The sequence below is a fragment of the Ziziphus jujuba genome, chromosome 12, assembly GCF_031755915.1.
Source record: "Ziziphus jujuba cultivar Dongzao chromosome 12, ASM3175591v1".
In the NCBI taxonomy this organism is placed as follows: Eukaryota; Viridiplantae; Streptophyta; class Magnoliopsida; order Rosales; family Rhamnaceae; genus Ziziphus; species Ziziphus jujuba.
The window spans coordinates 2,792,509-2,818,550 of NC_083390.1; the positions used below are offsets into that span (position 1 = coordinate 2,792,509).

Here is a 26,042-nt window from a genome sequence, read left to right on the forward strand (position 1 = left end):
CCTAGTCCTTTGTGACCTCCTCAAAGGTACATCAACATCTGCAATAGCTGGAATATCTTGCTCTTCAACAATGAGTTCATTTTGACCAACTACTGGTTCATCAATTACTAGATCAACAATATCTCTATCAGGAACAATTATACTTAGAATGAAAACACTTTCTTCTCTAAATTGAGGCACCCTTGTTCCATTATTATCATCAAATCCAAAATCATCTTCAAAATAAATGGCCCTGTCTGATTCCACGATCCTGGTGGTGTGAGAAGGACAAAAGAATCTTGAACCCCTAGATCCTATACAATAGCCAACAAAATATCCACTAATGGTTTTAGGATCCAACTTCTTAATTTGGGGATTATAAATCCTTACTTCAGCTTTGCAACCCCGTATTCGAAAATGGTGTAAATTAGGCTTTCATCCTGACCACAACTTAAAAGGTGTCTTAGGAACGGACTTACTTGGAACTTGATTCAAAATATAAGCCGCTGTCGTTAAAGTCTCTCCCCACAAATAATTTGGAAAACTAGAATTTGCCAACATAGACCGTACCATATCCAACAAAGTCCTATTCCTTCTCTCAGCTATGCCATTTTGCTGAGGTGTACCAGGCATCATATATTGCGCATCAATGCCACACTCATGCAAATAAATAGCAAAAGGCCCTGGGTTCCTTCCAGTCTCATCATATCTACCATAAAACTCACCACCTCTATCAGACCTTACAGCTTTTATTTTCTTACTCTTTTGAAGCTCCATCTTTACCTTAAACTCTTTAAAGGCAACAAATGAATCTGACTTCTCATGAATAAGCTCAACATGTCCATAACGAGAGTAATCATCAATGAAGGTGATAAAATATCTATAACCACCCAAAGCAGTTGGTGTAAAAGGTCCACATATGTTAGTGTGGATTAACTCCAAAACATCTCCACACCTAGCTAACTTATCCTTTCTTACCTTGGCAGTTAACTTCCCTTTCACACATTCAACACAAGTCAATAGATAAGAGAAATCAAGAATAGGAAGTATCTCATCCTTCACTAACCTTTCCATTTTGTGCCTAGAAATATGCCCCAAACGTTTATGCCATAACATTGAGGAATTGTCATTAACTCTTGGGCGTTTGGAAGCAACAATACGAGCAACAACAGAATTAACAGAGAAATTAAGACCATTATTAAATAAATCAAGCTTATATAAATTGCCACATAAAGTTCCAAAACCAACAACTTTACCATCCTTAAATAATTCAACTTTGTTATTTCCAAAAAAAAAAAAAAACTATAACCTTGACTATCCAAAATAGAAATAGATAACAAGTTTCTTCTTATTAGAGGTACATAAGAAACTTCTTGCAACTCCAAAGCATATCCAGTGGTAAGCTTCAACTGGATTGTTCCCACAATGTCCACCTTCACTCTTGAGCTATCTCCCATATAAACATGCTGCTCAAGATTGGTTGAGCTCCTTCGGCTTATCATCCCCTGCAATGAATTAGTAACATGAATTGTTGCTCCAGTATCTAACCACCAAGAATTCATAGGCACATCAATAATATTGGTCTCAATCATTAAAATATTTCCTTTCTTCTCTTGCTTTCCCTTTAAGGTCCAACAGTCTATCTTCTTGTGTCCAACTTTATTGCAGTATCCGCACCTTCCATTGAAGTACTCTTTCCTTTCTCTAATCTGAAAAGCACCATCCCTCGGCCTTTTAGGCTTCATACCAGAAAACTTCTTCCTATTGGGGTTAAAACCCTGCCCAGGCTTGAATCCTTCACCTGGCTTGAATCCTTGTCCCTTCTTTTGGAAAAACTTCTTGGACTTATCTACCTGATGTGAAACCATAGTAACAGACCTAGACTTACTTAATTTAATATCATCCTCTTCCTTGACAAGGATAGCAGTCAATTCTTCCAAGCTACAACCTTCTTTCTTAGTATTCAAACTCGACCTTATATTATCAAACTATGATGGAAGACTCCTCATTATAGAATAGGTCAAGAACTCCTCTCCAATGTCCATCTTAAGGTCCTTCAGCTTATTATAATAGGAGGAAAGTAGCATAATATGGTCCCTTACTCCTTTAACACCATCATACTTGGTATTATTCAATAGGTCCAAATAATAATGCTTCTCATTCATATCAAACTTGATAAACTTCTTTCCTATCTCCTAAAGAAGTCCCTTTGCAGTATCCACTTTAGGAATACTAGCATATATGGCCTCATCCATGTAATTCTCCATCATCATCATACAGCACTTATTAGAGTGCTTCCAATCCTCATAAAGTTTCTTAGCTGCTGCAGTACTCTCATAAGTCGGTATCTCTGGTGGATCTATCTCCAAAGCCAAATCCAATTTCATGAAGGTCAAATTCATAACTAAGGTTTTCTTCCATTTCGGATCATTTGTCCCATCCAATTTCATCATGGCAGTCATGGGCAGAAGGTTTGGGGTGCTACTAGCTATAAAAATAGTAAACAACAAGACATTCAAAAATATAAGACAATTAAATTACTATTTTCCAGCCCCTCAACACAAAAACACAAACATAAATATCGCTTAGGGTATTTGTAGCACTAAAGATACCCTTACGTGGGCCAGGAATAGTCAACCAAATAACCACAATCAAATGCATTGAACTGCCGACAGGGTAAACCAGAACCTGCAATTCATGGTATTCAATCAACTTCCACTGCCATTCCAGGCGTCATACAAAGCAACTAAAACCACCGACAGGGTAGCCTAGTTACCTGTATAGACCCTGGTTAATAAGTGGGAGATAATTAACAGATTGGCAATTTCATGATATAGGTAAATAAAAGATAACCCATCCACTATGCCAACACACATTACATTGGTACACATAATGCAGACAAAATAAGTCTCACGACAGGTGAGTACCTAAAATCCCACACTACTATACCAACTAGGCACAAAGCCTCTTTGGGTAAACTCACACAATCCAATTTTCCAATCATAAATATTTAATTTAATTTAATAAAATTGGAATGTGATAATTAAACAAATAAATAAACAATAAATAAATAAATTGAACAATTGAATCATTAAATTAATTAATAAATAAACAACAAATAAATCAATAATAAAAAAAATAAAAAAAAATGAGAATAAAAATAAATAAGTTTTTTTTTTCTGCTGACATCATCTGCTGACGTCAGCAGTCAGCCCAAAACGGCACGTCGTTCACGCCTTCTTCCTCAGCTATCCGGGTCAATGTCTGACCCGATTCCAACCTGTACGGGTCCCGCGACTCGATTTCTTACCCAGCTTTATCTCGCCGTTCCGGACTCCGTTTCTGGAAATACCGGCAGCGATAGTTTCGACTTCCCTTGGGCAACGTTTCCCATAAATCAATTTGATTCAAAATCAACCCAAATAAACACCCAAGGAAGGTTTATATTTGGCCATGGAAGGTTCAAAATCAACAGATTTTTACAAGGTTTTGAACCAAATTGATTAGTCTAAACTACTACATGCAATCCATAAACTCCAATAAAACATAGCCCAGTTTTCAAATAGCATCAATAACCATTATTCGGATTTTAAGGGTTTGTTTTTTTTTTATTTTTTTTTATGAAGAAATAGCAATCAGGTTATATATAGATATGCATACATAATCGAAAGTATTATCACACAGATTCCAGCAAATATATAAACATCACAAACACAATCGGGCATGAATCTTATATATTCACAAGATATGTAATTTTGATTCTCTTAGTCTACACATGTATTCGAATCAGAGAAGAAGGAAAAATAAACAAAAAACATGTATAGATTATTCAATGGCCGAACATACAGTAATAATCCGAATAATCACATGAAATTTACTATACATATTAACCAGTCTCTGATACCAATTGTTAGAATTTTAAGGATCTTAATATGCATAATAAATTCCAATCAAGTATGAAATACTAACCTCCGCAGGCAGCCATTGATAAACTATCAATCTACTATCTGCAAAACAGAAAACAATGTAAAGTAGTGCCTATGGACACACTACTCTCAAACCACTCTCAGATCTCTGAAAATCCTAATCTCAATAATAAAATACAGTATATGTTGTTTGCTTGCCCTAGACCCTTTTTTATAGTCTGTGCAAGTCAATGGGTTTATAATGAGAGTTGGTCCTCCAGTCCAATGGGCCAACTGAAATCTTATAGAGAGTGTGTGACCAAGGGCTCTACTATAAATAATAAAATAAGTCAGTCCCATTAATGGCATAAATGGGCCCTGTAAGTGAGAAATTGATTATGCAAAGTCCACATTTAATTAATTTATTTAACATATGTATGCATTTGTGTTTGGTATTTACCCTATAAGTTGTTATCTGTGTATCTCTGCTGTATCAGGTGAGGGGTCTTTGTTATGTAAGCATGAAATAATCTGATCCATATATCATATATTTTGTAAGGGATTATATATAAAATCCTTACCTTATCAAAGTTATATATAGGGGTCGGTTCTAATGGGACAGTCTGATAAAATGACACAATGGTTAGATGATGGCCTTTCATGAGCTTTATAAATGGAAATCTAAAAAGGGCTTTTATAGAGTTAAAATGGTTCTAAAATGATGCGGGCCTACTCTATAGGCAAATATATATATAGAAGTGTTATAGCACGGACCAGTTCGCACCACATGGAGAGGACTCTGACGTCCGTTTGCCTTCCTCCATTTAATGAAACAGTGTGCGTTGGCACCACTTTTGAAAAAAAATAAATAAATAAACAAAACGAGACCGACAAGATCCACATCCATCCATTTGCTTTTCTTGGTAATATAGATAGCCTTGTTTTTAATTATATTTTTCAAATGGTCATAAATATATTTTTCTAGTTTGTATTTTTATTTAATTTTTGAATTTTGTATAAATGAATAAATATTTCTTTTAAATATTCCAAAAATTCTAAATATATTAAATGAATAAATAATATTTAGTTAGTTTTATATTAACCGTTGGAAGGCAATAGTAATCCTGAAAGATGTCTTTTCAATTATATTTTTCAAATGGTCATAAATATATTTTTTCTGACTTGTTTTTTTATTTTATTTTATTTTTATTTATTTTTGGACTTCATATAAAATAAAAAAATATTTCTTTTAAAAAATTCTAAATATATTAAATAATAAATAATATCTATTTATGTATTTAATTAGTTTTATTTTAACCGTTAGAAGGCAACAATAATCCTCCAAAAAACATATTTCTTCATTATGGAAAAAGAGAACCACTCCTGGAGAGATACAACTTCATGAAAAGGTGTCTTGTTTTCTATAAGTTCAAAAATTGAATCTAATTTTTGACACTAATTTTCAAAATCACAATTGCATTCATAAAATACAAACACTTAGATATGAAAAAATACTACTCATTAAGGGTTTGATATCTTGTGCTAGAAATCAAACTACTGATTGTTTAATGTTGAAAGGTAGTCTCCTACAAAACTTCAAACGCAGAGAAGGGGGGAAATTATTATCTTTATGACATTGTTACAAGCAATACTCAATCTATATCATTCGTACAAGTCAGTTTTTCAATTACTTGTATTATAAATTTCTGAAGTCTATTTATAATGGTGTGTATATGTATTCTATCTATCTTTTTGTCTATTCCTATTCTACCTGTTTCTATATTATTTACTGAATGTTTGTACAACCAACAATATGTACTAAGCTATTTGACAAATATCATATTTTCTATTGAATAGATAGATTTAACAGTGTATAAATCATGGACAGAACGATCTATAGCTTCTCAATGCTTATCCACCATTGAATGTGGCTAATCAATGGCCAAGATAAATTGTCATATATCTTGTCAAATGCTTACCTTGTTTATATATATATATATATATATGTATCTATTAGCACGAGGTTTGAACCCAAAAACTTTGAAATTTGTAATTATATTCAACCTGCTTGCCAAATTTGTAATATCATAGTTACTGGTATGGTAAAAACTGCTTTAATATTTTATAAAGGCTTACTATGGGACCTAAACTTTATAGTTATTATATCTCTTTAGGAAAGATTTGTCACTCTTTCTCTCTCACTCACATATGTTGCTTTCTAGCTGTTTTACTAGAAATTCCTCTAATATAAATCCCTGAATTCTATGTACTTAGACATATATATGCCAAGTTGTTTTCTGTATGTACCTTTTTCTCCATGAATTGAGGCTCAATGTTATACGAGTATAATATAGTCTAATTAAATATGCTTTTGCATGGGATATTATGTGCACCAATTGTGCATATATTGTAATTTTCTTGTCATTATCATCTTTTGTTTATTCACAAAATTGGGACAATAGACTCTTTGTCCCACATTCTCAATTCCGTCTACTTCTTCTACAAGTGAGCTTTACCGACAATTGGAAAATGATCACCACGGCAACCAAAACATATGTATGCATTGTTGGGATTCTGTAAGATTAATTCCTGCATCTAACAAGGAGCCAATCAATATCATAAATCTGAGTTTAATTTCATAACTCAGTTTTGGTCATTTTTTGACTATGTTGTTCCTACTAATGCAGCATTATTATGTATATCTGTAGATCATAAATGGACCTATAACAATCATAAGAAAAATGAACGTAAGAATTTAATCTGCTTGTTGAAATTATTCAATCACTTTTTCAGCACTGGTGATCACATAATTAATATTACATACATACACATGAATTTAGATTGACCACGATCATGACCCGTTAGTTTGACAAAGAAAATAAGCCGAAGCTGTACAATATTGCAGATTCTAAATTCAACCTAAGACAAACTTTGCTTGCTCTGTAGTTTAGATGGAAAGCCTAAACTACTTGTGTTCGATAAGTTATGGAAATTTATTTTGACTGAAAAACTCAAGTCCATCTAATATACAAATTAATCTTACATTTTTTTTTCCCAATTATGATGTGGATCACAAACAATAAGGATGAATTTAGATAGAATGATACCAATTACCAAGATGTTAAATGTTTAGCTCTATGGTCTACTTCAAGATGTTGATTTTTATTTTGATACATAAAGCTAAAATGGATTTTTCACAAATCAATCTAGTCAGAACTAAACGAAGTAATTTTTTCTACTGCATGGTTAGCACAAAAAATAATAAGTGATGAGAATTTTTAAACATACACTACAAAAAAGATAGAGTATTAGCCAAAACAAATATAGTGGCTAAAAATCGATATTTTGTAGCCTAATGTTTTTAGCCATAATAAAGGGCGTTATTAGGTTGTGGCCAATAACTCTGATGTTATTTACCAAAAAATAAAAACAAATAACCCTATAGTTAAAATTTTTTAGCCACAAATTCTTGTGATTAAAAGTTCTTTAGACACATTTTTAGCATCAACAATTTTATAGCTAAAACTCTATATTGTAACTAAAAGCTATTTGTTGTTGCCAAAAGTTTTTTAGCACAGCAATTGATAGTGGCTAAAATTGTCGTGGCTAATGATCTCTTTTTTTTTTTTTCCTTTTTTTTTTGGTAAAGACAAAAAAATGCTCCTTTTTTCTTTTATAATGATAATTGAAATTTCGCCCCAAGTGTCAAACACATATATTGGGAAACAATATATCTATAAGGACCATAAAGATTAACTTGACCTATTTTGAAAACTAGTAATAATACCTTTTTAATAATAGGGATTTACTCCTTCATTCTTGCTTTTGATCAATGGTATTAATGTAACATCCCATCCCGTAATACATCGGAATTTCTAAAATTTGACCGTTGTTGATCGAGAAATGGTCAAATGTTGACTTTTTGTTCTTGATGGAATTTCATATTGACGAAGGTACTGTTAAAAGGTAGGTACACGTTGTCACGAGTTCATAGACCAGTAGCACGTCGAAAACGGAGCTACGGTTTGAAAGTTATGAGCGAAACAAGTTGAGGTCCAAAATGTTTAAGGAATGCCGAAGTTGACTTTTTATTCATGCAATGTTGAGCTTTGACTCATGCATGGTTGTGAAGTACTCATCGATACGAGTTCATAGACTAGCGGCACGCTTAAATTGGACATCTGGTTAAAAAGTTATGGACATGTAAAATTTTTTGAATACTGTAATATTTTAATATATTTTGACTTGAGTGAACAGTATGTGCCATGTGTCACATTTTTAGCCAATCCCATGAGTGAACAGTGTCACCCACGGGTGGCTTTTATTCTAGCTAAAACGCGTGAGCCGGGGGAGGAGAGAGAAAGAAGGGAGGAGAGAGAGAAAGAGAGAGCTAGAGAAAGAAACCAACCGGCCACTGCCGCTTAGCCATTTTCAGGCCACCCTTTCCATACATGCACCACTCCACCTTGAAGACCACCTAAAAACCAGTCAGCCAGCCAAAAATCACGGCTAACCAACCGCCGACACTCCCGGATCGAGACTTTTTCCGGCGACGGTGCCGATTTTTCAAACCCAGATTTCTCCCTATTCTGACCTCAGTTTGCCTCACTGCTGATCCCGTTGAGTCACCCATTCCTCGATCTACCTTCCCACCAAAAATCATGGCCATTGGCCACTGAACACGCCGCTAGTGGTGGCGGATTCCGGTGACCACGGCGGCTCGTCGGGAAATCGACTTTCCGGTGGGTTTCTAGCTGCACCGCCCCTCCTTTCCCACTAATTTTGACCCTCTGAACCCAAATCCAGTGTCCATTTTCCTCAATTGTTAACGGATTAAGGGAATTAAGGACTTGAAATCCGAGAGCTTTCCGGCGAGATTCCAGCCACCTCGGGTCCGATCTCCGGGAGGTAAGCCTCAATCCGTGATCCTCGTTCCATAAGCTTCGTTTTGGTATATTACTCACAAATTTTCGTTAATGTTTATGTTAAACCCCCCGGGTATCGGGTATTATTTACCTGAATAAAATATTAATTTATTTGAGTTATGTAATATTGTTGTTCTAGAAGCACGTGTGCATCGTGGAATTGATCCCATGGAGGATCTTGGATTAATTGCGTGCTCGAGGTGAGTGATCCACCTTCGAAATTAATTTTGGGAGTCCAATTAATTATATTGTAATATTTTAATATTTGAATGTTTTTATTTTATATTAATTGTTAGATAAATTGTGAATTAAATTTTGATGCCCATATTTGAATAAATTGAAATGTATGATTTTTGATAAATTATGGAAATCTAGATTTTATGACAATTTGATATTTAAAGGAATTGTAAAATTAATATTATTTGATTTATTACAGAATTTATTTGTGAATTAATTTTGATTAATAAAAAATGTATTTATATAGATTTTTGCATTGTGGAAATTATTTTATGGTATTGAGGATTTGTGGAATTAAATTATATATGAAATTCATGTGGTTTTAATATTATTTTTGGGCATGATTTGATTTTTAGTATTTCAAGAAAAATATTGGTTAAGTTTGGTGGCTTCAAATTATATAATTATACCATTGGAATATTATTTGATTGATTTTATGATTTGGAGAAGAATTATTTGTATATTATTATCGATGGATTTATGCTGGGAATATTAAAGAAAAATGTGGGATGTGAATTTGAAAAGTGGTATAATTCCCACAGTGAATTTTGAAAAATTTGGTATTTTAATAATAAATTTAATAATGGGTTTTAGACTCACTCATACAGTACTGGTGTTCTGTACCGTATATGTGAATGAGCGTGCAAGTTATAATGTGTCCCGTGAGTTGCCATCGGACCGAGGGCAGGCAAGTTTGATATTGGCCATAAGCCGCCCCCCTCCATGGCCGGAATGACGGTTTAAGCAGCGGCACTGTCGGGACGTCGAAGCGACCGTATGCAAGTTTCTCTCTTTAACCTCCCACCAGATGGTGCTTGGGATGCTGAGTATCATAAGGCATCACTGGTATATAGTGTGGTACGTTAAGTATTATTTTTCTGATATAAATTTCAAATCCTAAAGTTTTTAAGCAGTATTTAAATTAGAATATATTTAATGTTGTTTTTATTATTTATTTCAATTGGAGATTTTAATACAAATATTATTAACAATGCATTTTATTTTGATTTTACTATTTAGATTGATTTGATAATTTTAAAGAGATTTTCTATGTTTTTACCATCTATTTTAAATGGAGGTTTTAATTTGATTTAATTATTCATTTATTTAATGGTTCAATTAATTAATTTATTCTAATTATTTTAATTATTTCCTGAATTGTCTTAATGTAAGTTTCATTAATATTTTTGTATTATTTGTTTATGAAATTATCAATCATTTAGTAATTGTTACAAAATTATTTTTATTCTATTTCTATTTTATTTTCATTATAAATTTTGGATCCTTAATCTATTATACTTTATTTGATATTTAGTTGACTAATTGTTTCTTTGATTTTTGTGGCATAAAAGATTGGATTTTGCGAAAATGTTTTAAAAGGGGAACCTTGCCAATGGGTGAATGGTGAGGATTTTGAGAGAAAATATTATTTTCAATTAATTATTATTTATTTACTTATTTATTCTTAATTAACCAAATGTACTATAATGCCTTCTTTCAACGCGACCATCATTCAGCAGTCAATGAAGAGTACACCCGCAGGAAAGAAATAGCAATAGCTGGCATTAATTCACCTTTTGAATTTCTTATCACAACACCAACACCGTAACTCCATTACTCTCCCTCAAAGCCCCATCAACATTTATTTTTAACACAACCAGCAGTAGGCAAAGTCCAACGTAGCACGTTACCTATCCACCCGGGGCTGAGTCACCAAACAATGAGCGACCAAAAAATCCATATGCAACCTGCCACACTATAAGTAAAAATCGATTATCTTTCACTAGGTCCATGCATAGTTAGTCAATAGCTTTGAACAATTAAAACCTTTTTAATTATCCACTCTACAGACATAATTAATTTATGGGGTCGCACAAAAAAAACCTTACCTACTTCGATATGGACATAAACCAAACCAAAGTCGTTGCTTCATTAATTTATGAGGTCGCAAAAAGGGTTTGAAATTGTCAATAAAAAGACTCCAAATATTTACTGGCCCAGTTGACTCATTGACCTACAAATCTAACGTCAAATTCATAATTGTCTGCCAATCCTGACACAGCTTGTTCAGTTTACCTGTTCTTACATCTATGGCTTCCCTTATTCAAGCCTTATATAATATGAACGAAGTTCAACTAATTTCATATGCAAATATTTTCAACAAAAAGCATTTCAATCATATGAATTATTTTACATATGCCATGATTCACTGTATATTACTTCAGTTGCTCATTTTCTGGCTTTGCACTTGCTTAGACACTATATCTATAAAATCCCATCCCATTAGAGACGGAGACAACAATGTCTAAGTCTCCAGTGGAGGAACTTTTGCACTTGGATTTTTCAGTCCAGGCAAATCAAAATACCGCTATGTTGGAATTTGGTACCACAAAATTCCAGAGCAAACAGTTGTCTGGGTTGCTAACAGAGATAATCCTATAAACGGTTCCTCTGGTTTCCTCTCCATTGATCCTACAAATGGAAACCTTGTACTCTACAAAGAACACAGGATTAATCAAACAGTTGAGATTGTCTGGTCCACGAATTCTTCTTCAGCATGTTCGCCTGCAAGTGACTGTGCAGCTCAGCTATTGGATTCAGGCAACCTTGTTTTGCTCCATAACATCAATAAACAGTTATATGGCAGAGCGTCGACCATCCAACAGATACAATGCTTTCAAACATGAAAATTAGGATATTTCGAAGAACTGGACAGAATAGGTTCCTGACATCTTGGAAGTCTGACGATGATCCGGGAACAGGAAATTGCTCTTACAGGATTGACCCAAGCGGGTTCCCTCAGTTGTTCTCGTACAAAGGCCAATTTCCGTGGTGGCGAGGTGGTCCCTGGACTGGAATGGCTGGAGTGGTATGCCTTATGCAAAATTATTATCAGGTGAATTCCCCATCACTAGGAGTTTTGTCAATGACAACAATGAGATCAGTGGCATGTGGAACATGTTGGATTCCTCAATCTTGTCAAGACTTATGGTATATGAGTCTGTAATGGTTCAACGGTTCATCTAGTTTGAAGGAGTTGAGCCAAAATGGAATGGAATGTGGTCAGCACCCATGGACCGCTGTGACGAATATGGACATTGCACTGCATTTGGTATTTATGATACTAGCAATGCTGAACAATTTGAGTGCACTTGTTTGCCGGGATACCAGCCCAGGAATCCCACTCAATGGTACTTGAGAGATCCAAATCATGGATGTGTAAGGAAGCCTGGTTCCTTGATTTGTAGGGAAGGTGAAGGGTTTGTGAAGTTGGAAAATATTAAGGTTCCTGATACTTCTAATGTTGAAGTGATTAGTAGCGGTGCAAGCTTGAAAGCATGTGAGAAGGAGTGCCTGGGGAATTGCAATTGTACGGCTTATGCCAGTGCTAATATTAGTAAAGGAGGCAGTGGATGCATACTATGGCACGGGAATTTGACTGATACCAGAAAGTTCACAGCTGGTGGTGGTCAAGATTTTTACATTCGCGTTGATGAGCATGAATTAGGTAATTTCTTCTGAGCATATTAAATATTCTTTCCATATATTTAATTGAATTCCTATTCTTCACTAATTGGCAGTTTCTTTTTCAGCCAAATATACCAAGAAATCTAAAGATTTGCTTGCCACTAAGCGGACTCGTACAATATTGATAGTCTCTGCTGTCTCAGTTTTGTTCAGCATCATCATCTTTGCATATTGGTTTCTAAATAGGAAAACTAAAGGTATTTCAAAGTTTTTCTTACCATTTTGTCTTCTGCTAAGCTTGCAAATATTTCTGCTTTCCACTTTCTAATCCATGCAACAACTGGACAATAGGTCAAAAGTAGTCATTAAGCTTTAAACAATATTTAATTTTCTTTGACTTTTATGTGGAATTTTTTCTTCTTCCTTTTTTTTTTTTTTTTGGCTTGCCATATGGCCTATGGTTTCTAGCTAGTAAAGATTACTGTAGTGACATAAAGTAAATTCAAGGTTTCAAGCTTCAAATAGAAAAGCGAAGCTTGAGACATATATATATAGAAAATAATAAAGATTTGAATGGTTTTGTCTTTTATTTCTCTGTTTACTTATTCTGTTAAAAAAGAGATGAAAAGTGTGATAATTCTATTTTTCTGTCAAGGACAACATAATTTGTTCCTTGATGCTAACACTGCTTCTGAAGAATCCTCCAAAGAGAAGAATCTTGGGGAGAGTAAAAGACATCCAGATTTACCATTCTTTGATCCAAGAACCTTGATTATTGCCACGGAAAATTTCTCTGATACAAATAAGCTTGGACAAGGTGGATTTGGTTCAGTCTATAAGGTAATTAACTACTTTGATTAAATTGTAACGGCATAGTAAGAGAGCTAAGGAGAGAGGGAATTTCAATGATATATATATAGGTCTATAAATTTCAGGGTCAACTAGTTAATGGACGGGAGATAGCTGTGAAAAGGTTATCAAAACATTCGGGACAAGGAATGGAAGAGTTTAAGAACGAAGTGATGGTGATAGCAAAACTACAGCACAGAAATCTTGTGAGGCTTTTGGGTTGTTGCATCCATAAGGAAGAGAAGATGTTAATATACGAATACTTGCCAAACAAAAGCTTAGACTACTTATTTGGTAAGAATTTTTCAAAATAAACAACCAGCTTGTGAATTATCATTCTTATCATGCAATTACATTTTTAACTGAGCTTTAATCTAGACTGAAGCTTTGATGCTATATGTTCCAGATGCAACAAGAAGGTCAAATTTGGACTGGACAAAACGGTTCGAAATTGTTATTGGAATCGCTAGAGGGATCTTATATCTTCACCAAGATTCAAGACTGAAAATCATCCATAGAGATCTAAAAGCTAGCAATGTTTTACTAGATGCTGCAATGAATCCAAAAATTTCAGATTTTGGAATGGCTAGGATGTTTGGAGAAGACCAAATCCAAGCAAATACAAACAGAGTAGTTGGTACATAGTAAGTGATCAAATTCATTCATCATTCACCTACTTAGACAAAGGCTGAACAAAGATCATATGTTTTTTTTTTTTCGTTTATATTACTACAGCGGTTACATGTCACCAGAGTATGCAATGCAAGGGCTATATTCAACAAAATCTGATGTGTTCAGCTTCGGTGTTTTGCTACTAGAGATCATTACTGGTAGGAAGAACACTAATTATATTAGTGGATGCCCCTACCCAAATCTCATTGGACATGTAAGTTTTGTTTTTCTCCAAGCTTGTGTTGGTATTGTCTATGTTTTTCAGTTTTCTGTTATATTAAAATTTTTACTTCCATCTTTTGTTTCAAATTATAATAATAAATGCACAAAATGTAAACTATTTCAAACTATTTATAAAAAAGCCATTGCAAAAGACCTTGGTCTCTAAAACAAATGAACATAGTATTAACTAGTTATTTTGAGAATCATATTAGAATAAAAATTCAATATTTTTGAGTGATACAGATATGGGAGTTATGGAAGGAAGGAAGAGTGTTGGATATAGTTGATCCAATATTGCGTCAGCCATTTTCTGCTCAGAAGGAGATTTCAAAATGCATCCCCATTGGGCTACTGTGTGTGCAGGAAGGTGCAATAGACCGACCGACCATGTCCACAGTTATTTTCATGTTGGCTAATGAAACCAATCTTCCTCCACCCAACACACCTGCCTTTATTTTCCAACAGAAGACCTCTTATGATGGCGACTCTTCAATGTCAAGATCAGGACAAGCTCTTTCCTTGAATAGCATTACTATAACTAAACTTGAAGCTCGTTGAACTCAATATATAATAAAAGGTGTTATCTTGTTCTTCTTGTTCTTGCATCTAGACCATACATCTGAAAATGTGATTGTATTAGTTAAAAATTATCTTCTTATTAGATCCAGTGTGACAATTGGGGCTTAACAATGGAGCTTAATTTTAAAACTGAAATGTAGGCCAACTTATGTAATTCGTTAAGACCAAATACTCTCGTGGTGATCTGTTGGGAAATGTGAATGATTTGCTAATCACAACATTTGGATTCTTATGAATTAGGCCATCAATGTTTAGATTTGTTTACCTTGTAAATTATTCATTGAGGATTTCTTTGGAACACAAACAACCAAAAATTGCTTGAAAATTTACATATTGAAATAGAGCTAAAACAGGGGAAGTGACTTCTTTACACGGCACTAATTACAACATTGTATTTTTTATCAAAAATTTCCGTACATAAATGTTCATGGTGGTTATTACAGCTTCAATACTTGGTACCTTCTGATTGTAAGTGGTGATATGATGTGCTAACAAATTCACAGAAAATATATATTTTAAAAACGCTAACTCCATTTTTTTATGTGTGTGTGTGTGTGTGTGTGAGTGATGGTGAATATATTTTTCATCAAAATGTTTGGCTATAACTTATTAGAAAGTGCACGAGTACATGGTTTAAAGTGTGAGAAAAGCAGGAGAAAAATCTAGTTAGAAAAAAAGAGAGATCAAAATTCATAAGTAGCAAAATGATGAAGGTTAGAGTTGTAACACCCCGTCCCAAATCGCACCGGAATCCGTGCACGTTGACCGAGGTTGACCATTGACCGAGCGGGTCAAAAGTTGACTTTTTGTCCCAGTTGGAATTTCTAGTTGACCAGGGTACCATGGCGAAGTGCATGATGCCCCGAGTTCGTAGACTAGTAGCACGTCGAAAACAGAGCTACGGTTTGAAAGTTATGGGTAAAACAAGTTGAGGTGCAAACAGTCCAAAAGGTGCCGGGAGTTGACTTTTTCCTGTGGTGTAATTTTTTTTTGACTCTTATATGGTTGTAAAGTACTTGTCGATACGAGTTCATAGACTAGCAGCACGCTTAAATCGGACATTTGGTTAAAAAGTTATGGACGTTTGAAGTTCGCTGGATACCGTAATATTTTATTATATCTGGCTTAAGTGCACAGTAACGCCACATGTCAACACCTGATTGGTCCATGTGGAATGAACAGTGTCACCACGGTGGCTTTTATTTGACAAAAATCTCAGGGAAGAGAGAGAAAGAAAGAGAGGAGAGAAAGAAACGGTGGCTTTTCCGGCCGATTCACGTTACACGCACCGGCCAGACGGACGCCTCTCCCCATTTCTGGCCAAACCCCAAAATTTCACGGCCGTTGGTCGTCGGACGCGCCCGGATCAAGGCGGCGAAGTTCGGCGGCGATTTTTCGCTCCACCGCAGGCCACCGCCGTTTGCCCTGTTTCTAGCCATTTTTAGGCCACACGCGCCAGCCACCCCTCACCACCTCCTCAAGTTCAGCCTACCCACCAAATTTCACGGCCACTGGACCTCCGATGCGCCGGGATCGGAGCTTTTTCCGGTGAGGGGCCGAAATTCTTCAAACCTCGATTTCTCCGCCGCCCGGCCTTCGTTTGCCTCACCGCCGGTCCCTTTGGATTCCTCTCCCCTCGATCTACAAATCTACCAAAACTCTCAACCAACGGCCACCGCACGCGCCGCCACCGGCGACGGTTGCCGGTGACCGCGGCGGCTCGCCGGAAGTTACTGTTCCGGCGAGTACCCAGTCGCACCCCTGGTCCTTGTCCACTGTGTTCGACCTCCTGAACTCGAATCCGACATCCTTTTCTGCCAATTCACGATGGCTTGCGAGAATTGAGGAGTCGAAACCCGAAAGCTTTTCGGCCACCTTGGGTCCGATCACTGGAAAGTAAGACCGAATCCGTGATCCTCATCACTCAAGCTTCGATTCGGTATATAACTCGTAACTTTTAGTTGTCGTTGTGTTCGCTCCCCGGGTACCCATTTGGGAATTACCCGATTAAAATATTAATATATTTGGTTGGTATACTGTAGATGTTTTAGGTGCGCGTACGAGTAGTGGAGTTGATCCTGCGGAGGATCTTAGTTGATTTACGCGCTTAAGGTGAGTGACCCACCTTCAAAAATATTTTGGGCAATTAATTATGTTTAATTGGTATTTAAATTATGCTCATGTGGTACAATTTAGTTATGGTTTTATTGTGATTTAATTTATTTATTATGCATGAGCAAAGTATATTTCGGTAATAATCGTACGAGGTTTTAAGTATTATTTTCGAGCATAATTAGGTTAAATATTTTATGAAAATTTTGTTTAAATTGTATAAATTATGTCCGTGGTATTTTAATTGTTGAACCTCGTATTACGAAAAAATTATGGTTTATTTGTTATCGATGTTTTCGTACCGATTTGTTAAATAAAAATATGTGGGATGGTAAGTGAAAAATTTTGGTATATTTCCCACGGTAATTTTGGAAAACGGTACAGTTGGTTTAATAATTATTTTAGACGCATTCATACAGTATTGGTGTTCTGGTATATGTATATGTGGTTCAGCGCACAAGTATTATTATTTCTCCCATGAGTTGCCATTGGACCGTGGGCAGGCAAGTTTGTTATTGGCCACAGCCGCCCCCCTCCTTGGCCGGGATGATGGTTTCAACAGCGGTACTGTCGGGATGCCGAAGTGCCGTTTGCAAGTTTCTCTCTTTAATCTCCCCTCCAGTCGGTGCTCAGGACGCTAGGTATTGGAGGGCATTACCGGTATATGGTGTGGTGCGTCAAGTGTAATTTTCAAATAAAGTTCCAAACCCCATAGGTGTTCAAAAATTATTTATTATAATTTATTACATTTTAACTATATATGGGGGTATTTATTTATTTATTGTTTATCAAATGTTTGATCCCTTGGTTTTCGGGAAGTACGAATATAGGATTTTGTGAAATCGTTTTAAAAAGGGAACATTTCTGATACGAACCTAGGACGACCTGCTCCTAAACCCGTATTATATTAGCCCGGATCTTTAATTAAGTTCAAGTTCTAATGGAATGGACCTCAACCCCTAACCAACCTGTGGTAAGAAACCTTGGTATAATGAAGACGCCACAATAGGGGATGGAAAACCTATTGATAAGTCAAGCTAAAACAACCAATTCTCTAATGGTGTTTTAGGTGTTCTCAAAGAACAAAGAGATAATTAATCTCACAAGTATTTTCTTAATCAAATCAAAGCTGTATTATTATTGAAAAATAAGCCTTTAAATAGGCTTTGAAAGAAACAAAATAAACCCTAAAAACCCTAGGAAAAACCAGCCACACAATGAAGAAGTTTACCTTGGCCGAAACTTTCCTTTTCCTAAACTAATTTGGATTAATTAATTCCTTTATTTTGAATTAGGAATTAATTAATTTACAATGAAAATAATAAAATAATAACTTTCCTAAACGTATTTGTCCAGAAAATAAATAAATAAAAACTAAAAAGTAATGGTAGTTTCCTAAAACAAAAAGTAGAATTAAATTAGGAAACTATAATAGTAGCTTTTTGACTAAATTGACTTTGACCAATCTTTGACCAAATTGATCTCCAAATCAGCTTCAATATGCTTTGTAGGATGCCAAATAAGCTTATTGTGAAGTTCCTCACGTTGCCCTTGCTTGGAAGTATGAGAAAAGGCTAATACAGTAAAATACAGTAAAGTCAGCAAGGAATACAGCAAATCCGGCCTTTCCTTCTCCTTGTGCACAAACCACCTTGTTGGTCGGCTTTGAAGCTGCTTTGGCTGGTTTCTATGACTCATCCTCCATATGAATTGAACCCATAAGGATGGGGTTCCAATTCATACAACCCGGCCTCCTTATTATCACCAAAAACGTCACCCGACCCTGTTTTGGCTTCTATTGCTTGTATGAGTAAAACAGGCCTTGGTTCTTTAGATGTGGCCAACCCCTCTTGATTATGACTTATTCCTTGTATGAAGACAGAAAGATTGTCCTTGAACTTCTTGGCTTGGGCCCTAGTGATCGGTCCCACCTTCATTTGTATTGGGTCAGCACCCTAGCGGGTTGTCGGTCGAGCAGTCTCGGGTGGATTCGCATCATTCCCCTCCTCTTGAAAAGGATTTGTCCTCAAATCGAAGTCATCACCTGCAGCAAAAGGAGATAAATCAGCAACATTAAAGGTGGCACTAACACTATACTCACCCGGTAGATCAAGTTTGTAGGCATTGTCGTTTATCCTCTCCAAAACTTGAAAAGGTCCATCACCCCTCGGCATGAGTTTTGATTTCCTTTGTTCGGGGAATCTTTCTTTCCTTAAATGCAGCCACACCCAATCTCCAGGTTCAAACACCATTGATTTTCGGCCTTGATTAGCCACCCTTGCATATTGCTCTGTCCTTCTCTCAATGTTTGCTCGGGTCTTCTCATGAATCTGCTTTACAAACTCAGCTTTTTGTTTTCCATCTAGATTAGCACGTTCACTTAAAGGCAAAGGTGTTAAATCTAATGGAGTCAAAGGATTAAAACCATAAACAATTTCAAATGGAGTAAATTTAGTTGCTGAATGTAAAGACCTATTATATGCAAATTCAACATGTGGCAAACATTCTTCCCAAGTCCTTAAATTTCTACTAATTAATGCTCTCAACAATGCAGACAAGGTTCTATTTACTACTTCAGTTTGTCCATCAGTTTGTGGATGACAAGTAGTTGAAAATAAAAGCTTAGTACCTAATTTAGCCCACAATGTTTTCCAAAAATAGCTTAAGAACTTAGCATCCCTATCCGACACAATAGTTCTTGGCATTCCATGCAATCTCACAATTTCCTTGAAAAATAAGTTAGCAATATTGGATGCATCATCAGTTTTGTTACATGCAATAAAATGTGCCATCTTAGAAAACCTATCTACTACAACAAATATTGAATCCTTACCTGTCCTTGACCTAGGCAACCCAAGAATAAAATCCATAGACAAATCTACCCAAGGATAGGTAGGAATCGGCAAAGGCTTATACAATCCATGCGGTTTCAATGTTGATTTTGTTTTTCGGCACTTCAAACATCTTTCACAAATTCTCTCAACATCTCTCCTCATGTTAGGCCAATAAAAATGTTCTTGCAGCAAGGATAAAGTTTTTAAAACACCAAAATGACCCATTAAACCACCCCCATGACCTTCCCGAACCAATAATTCCCTAATACTACAATTAGGCACACAAAGTTTATTTTCCTTAAATAAATATCCCTTAAATATGTAAAATTTATTAAATCCATGTTTCAAACAGGTTTTAAAAATTTCTCCAAAGTCACTATCATGCTCATAAAGTTCTTTCAATTGTTCAAATCCAAGCAACCTAGCATCTAAAGTAGAAAAGAGCACATACCTTCGGGATAATGCATCGGCAACCACATTTTCCTTACCTTTTTTGTAGCGGATCACATATGGAAATGTTTCAATAAACTCAATCCACTTAGCATGCCTTCGGTTGAGCTTTCCTTGACCCTTGATATGCTTCAAAGACTCATGATCCGTATGAATCACAAACTCCTTTGGCATAAGATAATGCTGCCACGTTTCCAAAGCCCTCACCAAAGCATACATCTCCTTGTCATAAGTCGGGTAGTTTAGGGCAGCTCCATTCAATTTTTCACTAAAGTAGGCTATGGGCCTTCCTTCTTGCATTAAAACAGCTCCAATACCTACACCCGAAGCATCACACTCAATTTCAAAAGTCTTAGAAAAATTTGGCAAAACTAACAAAGGTGCATTACACAATTTTTCTTTCAACAAATTAAAAGATTTTTCTTGTACTTCCCCCCATTTGAAGCCAACATTCTTCTTGACAACTTCATTCAATGGTGCTGCTATGGTACTAAAATCCTTGACAAATCTTTGATAAAAGCTTGCCAAGCCATGAAAGCTCCTCATTTGGGTGATAGAAGTAGGAACCGGCCACTCTTGAATTGCTTTCACCTTAGCTTGGTCAACTTTGATTCCTGCAGTACTTACTACAAAACCTAGAAACACAAGCTCTTCTTTGCAAAATTCACATTTTTTAATGTTAGCAAATAATCTTTCCTTTCTAAGAACTTGCAAAACTTGCCTAAGTTGTTCCACATGGTCATCCAAATTTCGGCTATATATTAGAATGTCATCAAAATAAACAACCACAAATTTACCAATAAATGGACGCATTACATGATTCATAAGCCTCATGAAAGTACTAGGTGCATTGGATAATCCAAAAGGCATAACTAACCATTCATACAGCCCATATTTAGTTTTGAATGCGGTTTTCCATTCATCACCTTCTTTCATCCTAATTTGGTGATAACCACTCCTAAGATCAATTTTTGTAAACATGCAAGCACCATGCAACTCATCAAGCATATCATCTAATCTAGGAATGGGATGTCTATATTTGATGGTAATATTATTTATAGCCCTACAATCAACACACATTCTCCAAGTACCATCCTTTTTAGGTACCAACAAAACAGGAACAGTACATGGACTTAAACTCTTACGAATGTATCCCTTATCAAGCAAATCACTTACCTGTTTTTGCAGCTCCTTTGTTTCTTCGGGATTGCTCCTATAAGCTGGTCTATTTGGTATGGCAGCCCCTGGAACAAAGTCAATTTGATGTTCTATCCCTCGAATAGGTGGTAGTCCACTTGGAATCTCATTTGGGAAGACATCTCCAAATTCCTTCAAAAGAGAAATCATTGAACTTGGCAATTCAAGTTCTTCAAAGTTAGTTTGATCATTAAAATAATTTTCTTTGTAAAGCATGACCAGCAAAGGTTTCTTACACTCAATAACTTTATTAATATCCCCTAAACTCAAATAAAAATTCTGGTTTTTCCTCTCTTTTCTTTCTTTTCTTTTTCTTTCCTCGGTTTGGCTCTCATTGGCGGAAATTTCCAGATTTTTTGTGCTTTCGGGTTTGCTCTCTTTTCTCACCCCTCTCTCAACTTTTTCTTGATCTTTCCACTCAATATGAACCTTAGAAACCTTACCTTGGTCAGCAACCTCAATCTTACCTTCTTGAAAGGATGGGGAAGCCGTTGGTGCCATACTTGCTTTTTCCTTGAGCTTCTCGGCTTCTCTCCTTTGTTGCATTTGTAATTGGTCTTTGTAAACCTCTTTAGGAGATAATGGTTCCAGCTTGACCTTCTTCCCTTTAAACCTGAAAACAATACTATTTTCTCGACCAAAATGAGTAGCATCTTTATCAAATTGCCATGGTCTACCTAATAGTATATGTCCGGCAATCATAGGTACAATATCACATAAAACTACATCCTCATATCTACCTATATTGAATTTTACTTTGGCTTGTTTGTTTACTTTCATCTCACCACTATCATTAAGCCATTGTAATCTATAATGTTCTGGATGTTTAATTGTTTTCAAGCCTAATTTATCAACTACAAGATTACTTATCACATTAGTACAACTCCCACTATCTATAATCATGCTACAAATTTTACCTTGTATTTCGCAGCGAGTGTGGAAGATGTTTTCTCTTTGTATCTGCTCTTCATCTTTGTAGACAGCAAGTACTCTCCTTGAAACCAAGCTCAACTTGGCATTAGATGTATTTACAGGTTCGGCTTCATCTTCATTGCAATCCTCCTCTTGCTCGGTTTCAGCCCCACTTTCTTCACTCGCAGATTCCAGCTCACCATCACCCTTTAATACCATGATTCTTCTATTTGGGTATTGGCTGGCTATGTGTCCTCTTCCTTGGCACTTAAAACAAATTATTTCTCTGGATTTTTGAGGTTTAGGATCAGATTTTATCTCACCTCTAAGTGCTTGGATAGATTCGGTCTTGACCTCCTTTCTTGGCCGGTTGGTAGTTTCTTCTCCTAATTTCGGCTTCAACTTGTTTTCATAAGTGGAATTATTTTTCCAGCCACTTGAACTTATCCTTCCACTGCTAGAAACTCCTCCAAACCGTGTACTAACACCCCTCCTCTTGAATTGGTTCTCAAGCTTAATGGCTACATGCAACATCTCCTCCAATTCCAAGTATTGTTGTAATTCAAGTTGGTTGGCAATGTCTCGGTTTAATCCTCCAAGAAATCTTGCCATGGTTGCCTCCCTATCCTCATTCATATTCAGCCTCATCATTAACATCTCCATCTCTTTGTAATAATCCTCCACGGACCTACTTCCTTGAGACAAAGATTGAAGCCTTTGATGCAGCAACCTATGGTAATGGGATGGCACAAACCGCTTCCTCATGGCTCCTTTCATTTGTCGCCATGTTGTAATTAAGTCATCACTAACTCTCCTTCGGGTGCTTTGCTCCTTTGTCCACCATTGGAGTGCATAATGGCCAAACTCCATTGCTGCCAACTTCACCTTCTTACCTTCCGAATAGTTGTGGCAGTCAAAAATCATCTCCATTTTTTCTTCCCACTCCAAATAAGCTTCGGGATCACTTTTACCCATAAAAGGTGGAATGTTAACCTTTATATTTCCCAAATCATCATCTGTATCTTCCCTCCTATATCTCCCATGGCCAGCTCTATCTTGGACAGCAAAGGTTTCGTCCATACCCTCCTCAAAGTCACCGTCGAATGGATCCTCATCAAATTCCTCTCTCGGCCTCTCGCGACCTCCTCGTCCTCGGCCTCGTCCTCCATGGAATTCTTGCCTATTTCTTGTATTCGGCCTTCCCTGTGAGGCTTCTAATCTTCCCACTCTTTGATTTACATGCTCAACTTGAGCACTAACCCGCTGTATTGATTCCAAGACAGCTCTCATATCCATTTGGTCTCCACTCCCGGTAGCTCGGGCATCGCCATGGAATGCTACGGATTCCTCCTCATTGATCCTTAAAGGTGGATCTCCTCTCCTCATTCTTGATTCTGTCATGTTAGTGTAATAATGCAATAGAAATAAAATAGAACCTTACCAATTTCACTTCCTTACGTGTTTCACTCAAATGAAGACTCGACATTCGTGTTTGCACACTTGTTTCGGCTTTTTACCTTCTTTTAAGCTCACACACTCTTGCCTTTTTCCACTCAATGAATTATGTCAAAGTTCTAATTAAAACATCCACAAAACAGAAATTAGATCACTAGTATGTTTTAATTAAACTTATCAACAAATAGTAAGCAAAAAGTAGGCAATACCGAAAGAATCCAACAAATCCTAATTTTTCGGCTTTCTAGACAAGAAAACACAAAATAATGGGAAAACGTTGGAATTTTTGAAAACTGCACCAGATGGTAGTAGATTATGAGTTCAAGAATAAAATTCTAGAAAAAGAAATTCAAATACGAACAAGAATCAAAGAGAACAAAAATATAGAAAAGTGTTGGTTGTTGTTCTTGTAATTCAAGTTTTGTATCAATTCTTTTAACTAATTTTAATCCAAAAAATTTAAACACCCAAAATCCAAATATCCAGAAGCAAAAAATAATTTCCCAGCAACTCAAATATTGAATAAATAATCAAAAAACCAGCAGCTCTAACAAATTTCCAGCAAACAAATCAAACTCCAACAAACTGAAATATTTTTCTTTTTTCTTTTTTTTTTTTTTTTTATTCGGCTTTACCTTTCTTTTTTTTTTTTTCACTCACAGAACATAAACAACTGCAGTAGCAAGAATAATTACCAAAATTCCAATTTCAACTCCAAAACAAACACCAAACCCGTGACCTCCAAATAAACACAAATGTGCAGTTTTTTTTTTTTTTTTAATGTTGCCGCAAACTCTTTTTCTTTTTTTTTTTTTTTGAAAATATGAATGCAAATTTCTAAGACTAAAACGGCAAAGGAAAATCAACAAAAACCAAAATTATCAAGAACAATGATAAAAGACAACCAACAAATTAGGAAACAAAAATACGATAAAACTAGGAAACCTAATTCAACTAGGAATGAATTTTTTATTATTATTTTTTTTTTAAGATGCAGAATGTGTTTGGGATGGATGCAACCTTAACCTAATGCTAAAATTGCAGAATAACACAAAAACAAATAAAGCAAATAAAGATAGATCAAACCTGAACAAAATTTAGCTCTGATACCAAATGATACGAACCTAGGACGACCTGCTCCTAAACCCATATTATATTAGCCCGGATCTTTAATTAAGTTCAAGTTCTAATGGAATGGACCTCAACCCCTAACCAACCTGTGGTTAGAAACCTTGGTATAATGAAGACGCCACAATAGGGGATGGAAAACCTATTGATAAGTCAAGCTAAAACAACCAATTCTCTAATGGTGTTTTAGGTGTTCTCAAAGAACAAAGAGATAATTAATCTCACAAGTATTTTCTTAATCAAATCAAAGCTGTATTATTATTGAAAAATAAGCCTTTAAATAGGCTTTGAAAGAAACAAAATAAACCCTAAAAACCCTAGGAAAAACCGGCCACACAATGAAGAAGTTTACCTTGGCCGAAACTTTCCTTTTCCTAAACTAATTTGGATTAATTAATTCCTTTATTTTGAATTAGGAATTAATTAATTTACAATGAAAATAATAAAATAATAACTTTCCTAAATGTATTTGTCCAGAAAATAAATAAATAAAAACTAAAAAGTAATGGTAGTTTCCTAAAACAAAAAGTGGAATTGAATTAGGAAACTATAATACTAGCTTTTTGACTAAATTGACTTTGACCAAATTGATCTCCAAATCAGCTTCAATATGCTTTGTAGGATGCCAAATAAGCTTATTGTGAAGATCCTCACGTTGCCCTTGCTTGGAAGTATGAGAAAAGGCTAATACAGTAAAATACAGTAAAGCCAGCAAGGAATACAGCAAATCCGGCCTTTCCTTCTCCTTGTGCGCAAACCACCTTGTTGGTCGGCTTTGAAGCTGCTTTGGCTGGTTTCTATGACTCATCCTCCATATGAATTGAACCCATAAGGATGGGGTTCCAATTCATACAACCCGGCCTCCTTATTATCACCAAAAACGTCACCCGACCCTGTTTTGGCTTCTATTGCTTGTATGAGTAAAACAGGCCTTGGTTCTTTAGATGTGGCCAACCCCTCTTGATTATGACTTATTCCTTGTATGAAGACAGCAAGATTATCCTTGAACTTCTTAGCTTGGGCCCTAGTGATCGGTCCCACCTTCATTTGTATTGGGTCAGCACCCTAGCGGGTTGTCGGTCGAGCAGTCTCGGGTGGATTCGCATCAATTTCCAACG

The 26,042-nt window shown here is 35.8% G+C and overlaps 1 pseudogene; it reads left to right on the forward strand.

Annotated features, from left to right (window-relative positions):
* The first annotated feature begins 11,247 nt into the window (after positions 1 to 11,247).
* Positions 11,248 to 14,815, forward strand: LOC107428046 (G-type lectin S-receptor-like serine/threonine-protein kinase RKS1; annotated as a pseudogene).
* The last annotated feature ends 11,227 nt before the right edge of the window (positions 14,816 to 26,042 follow it).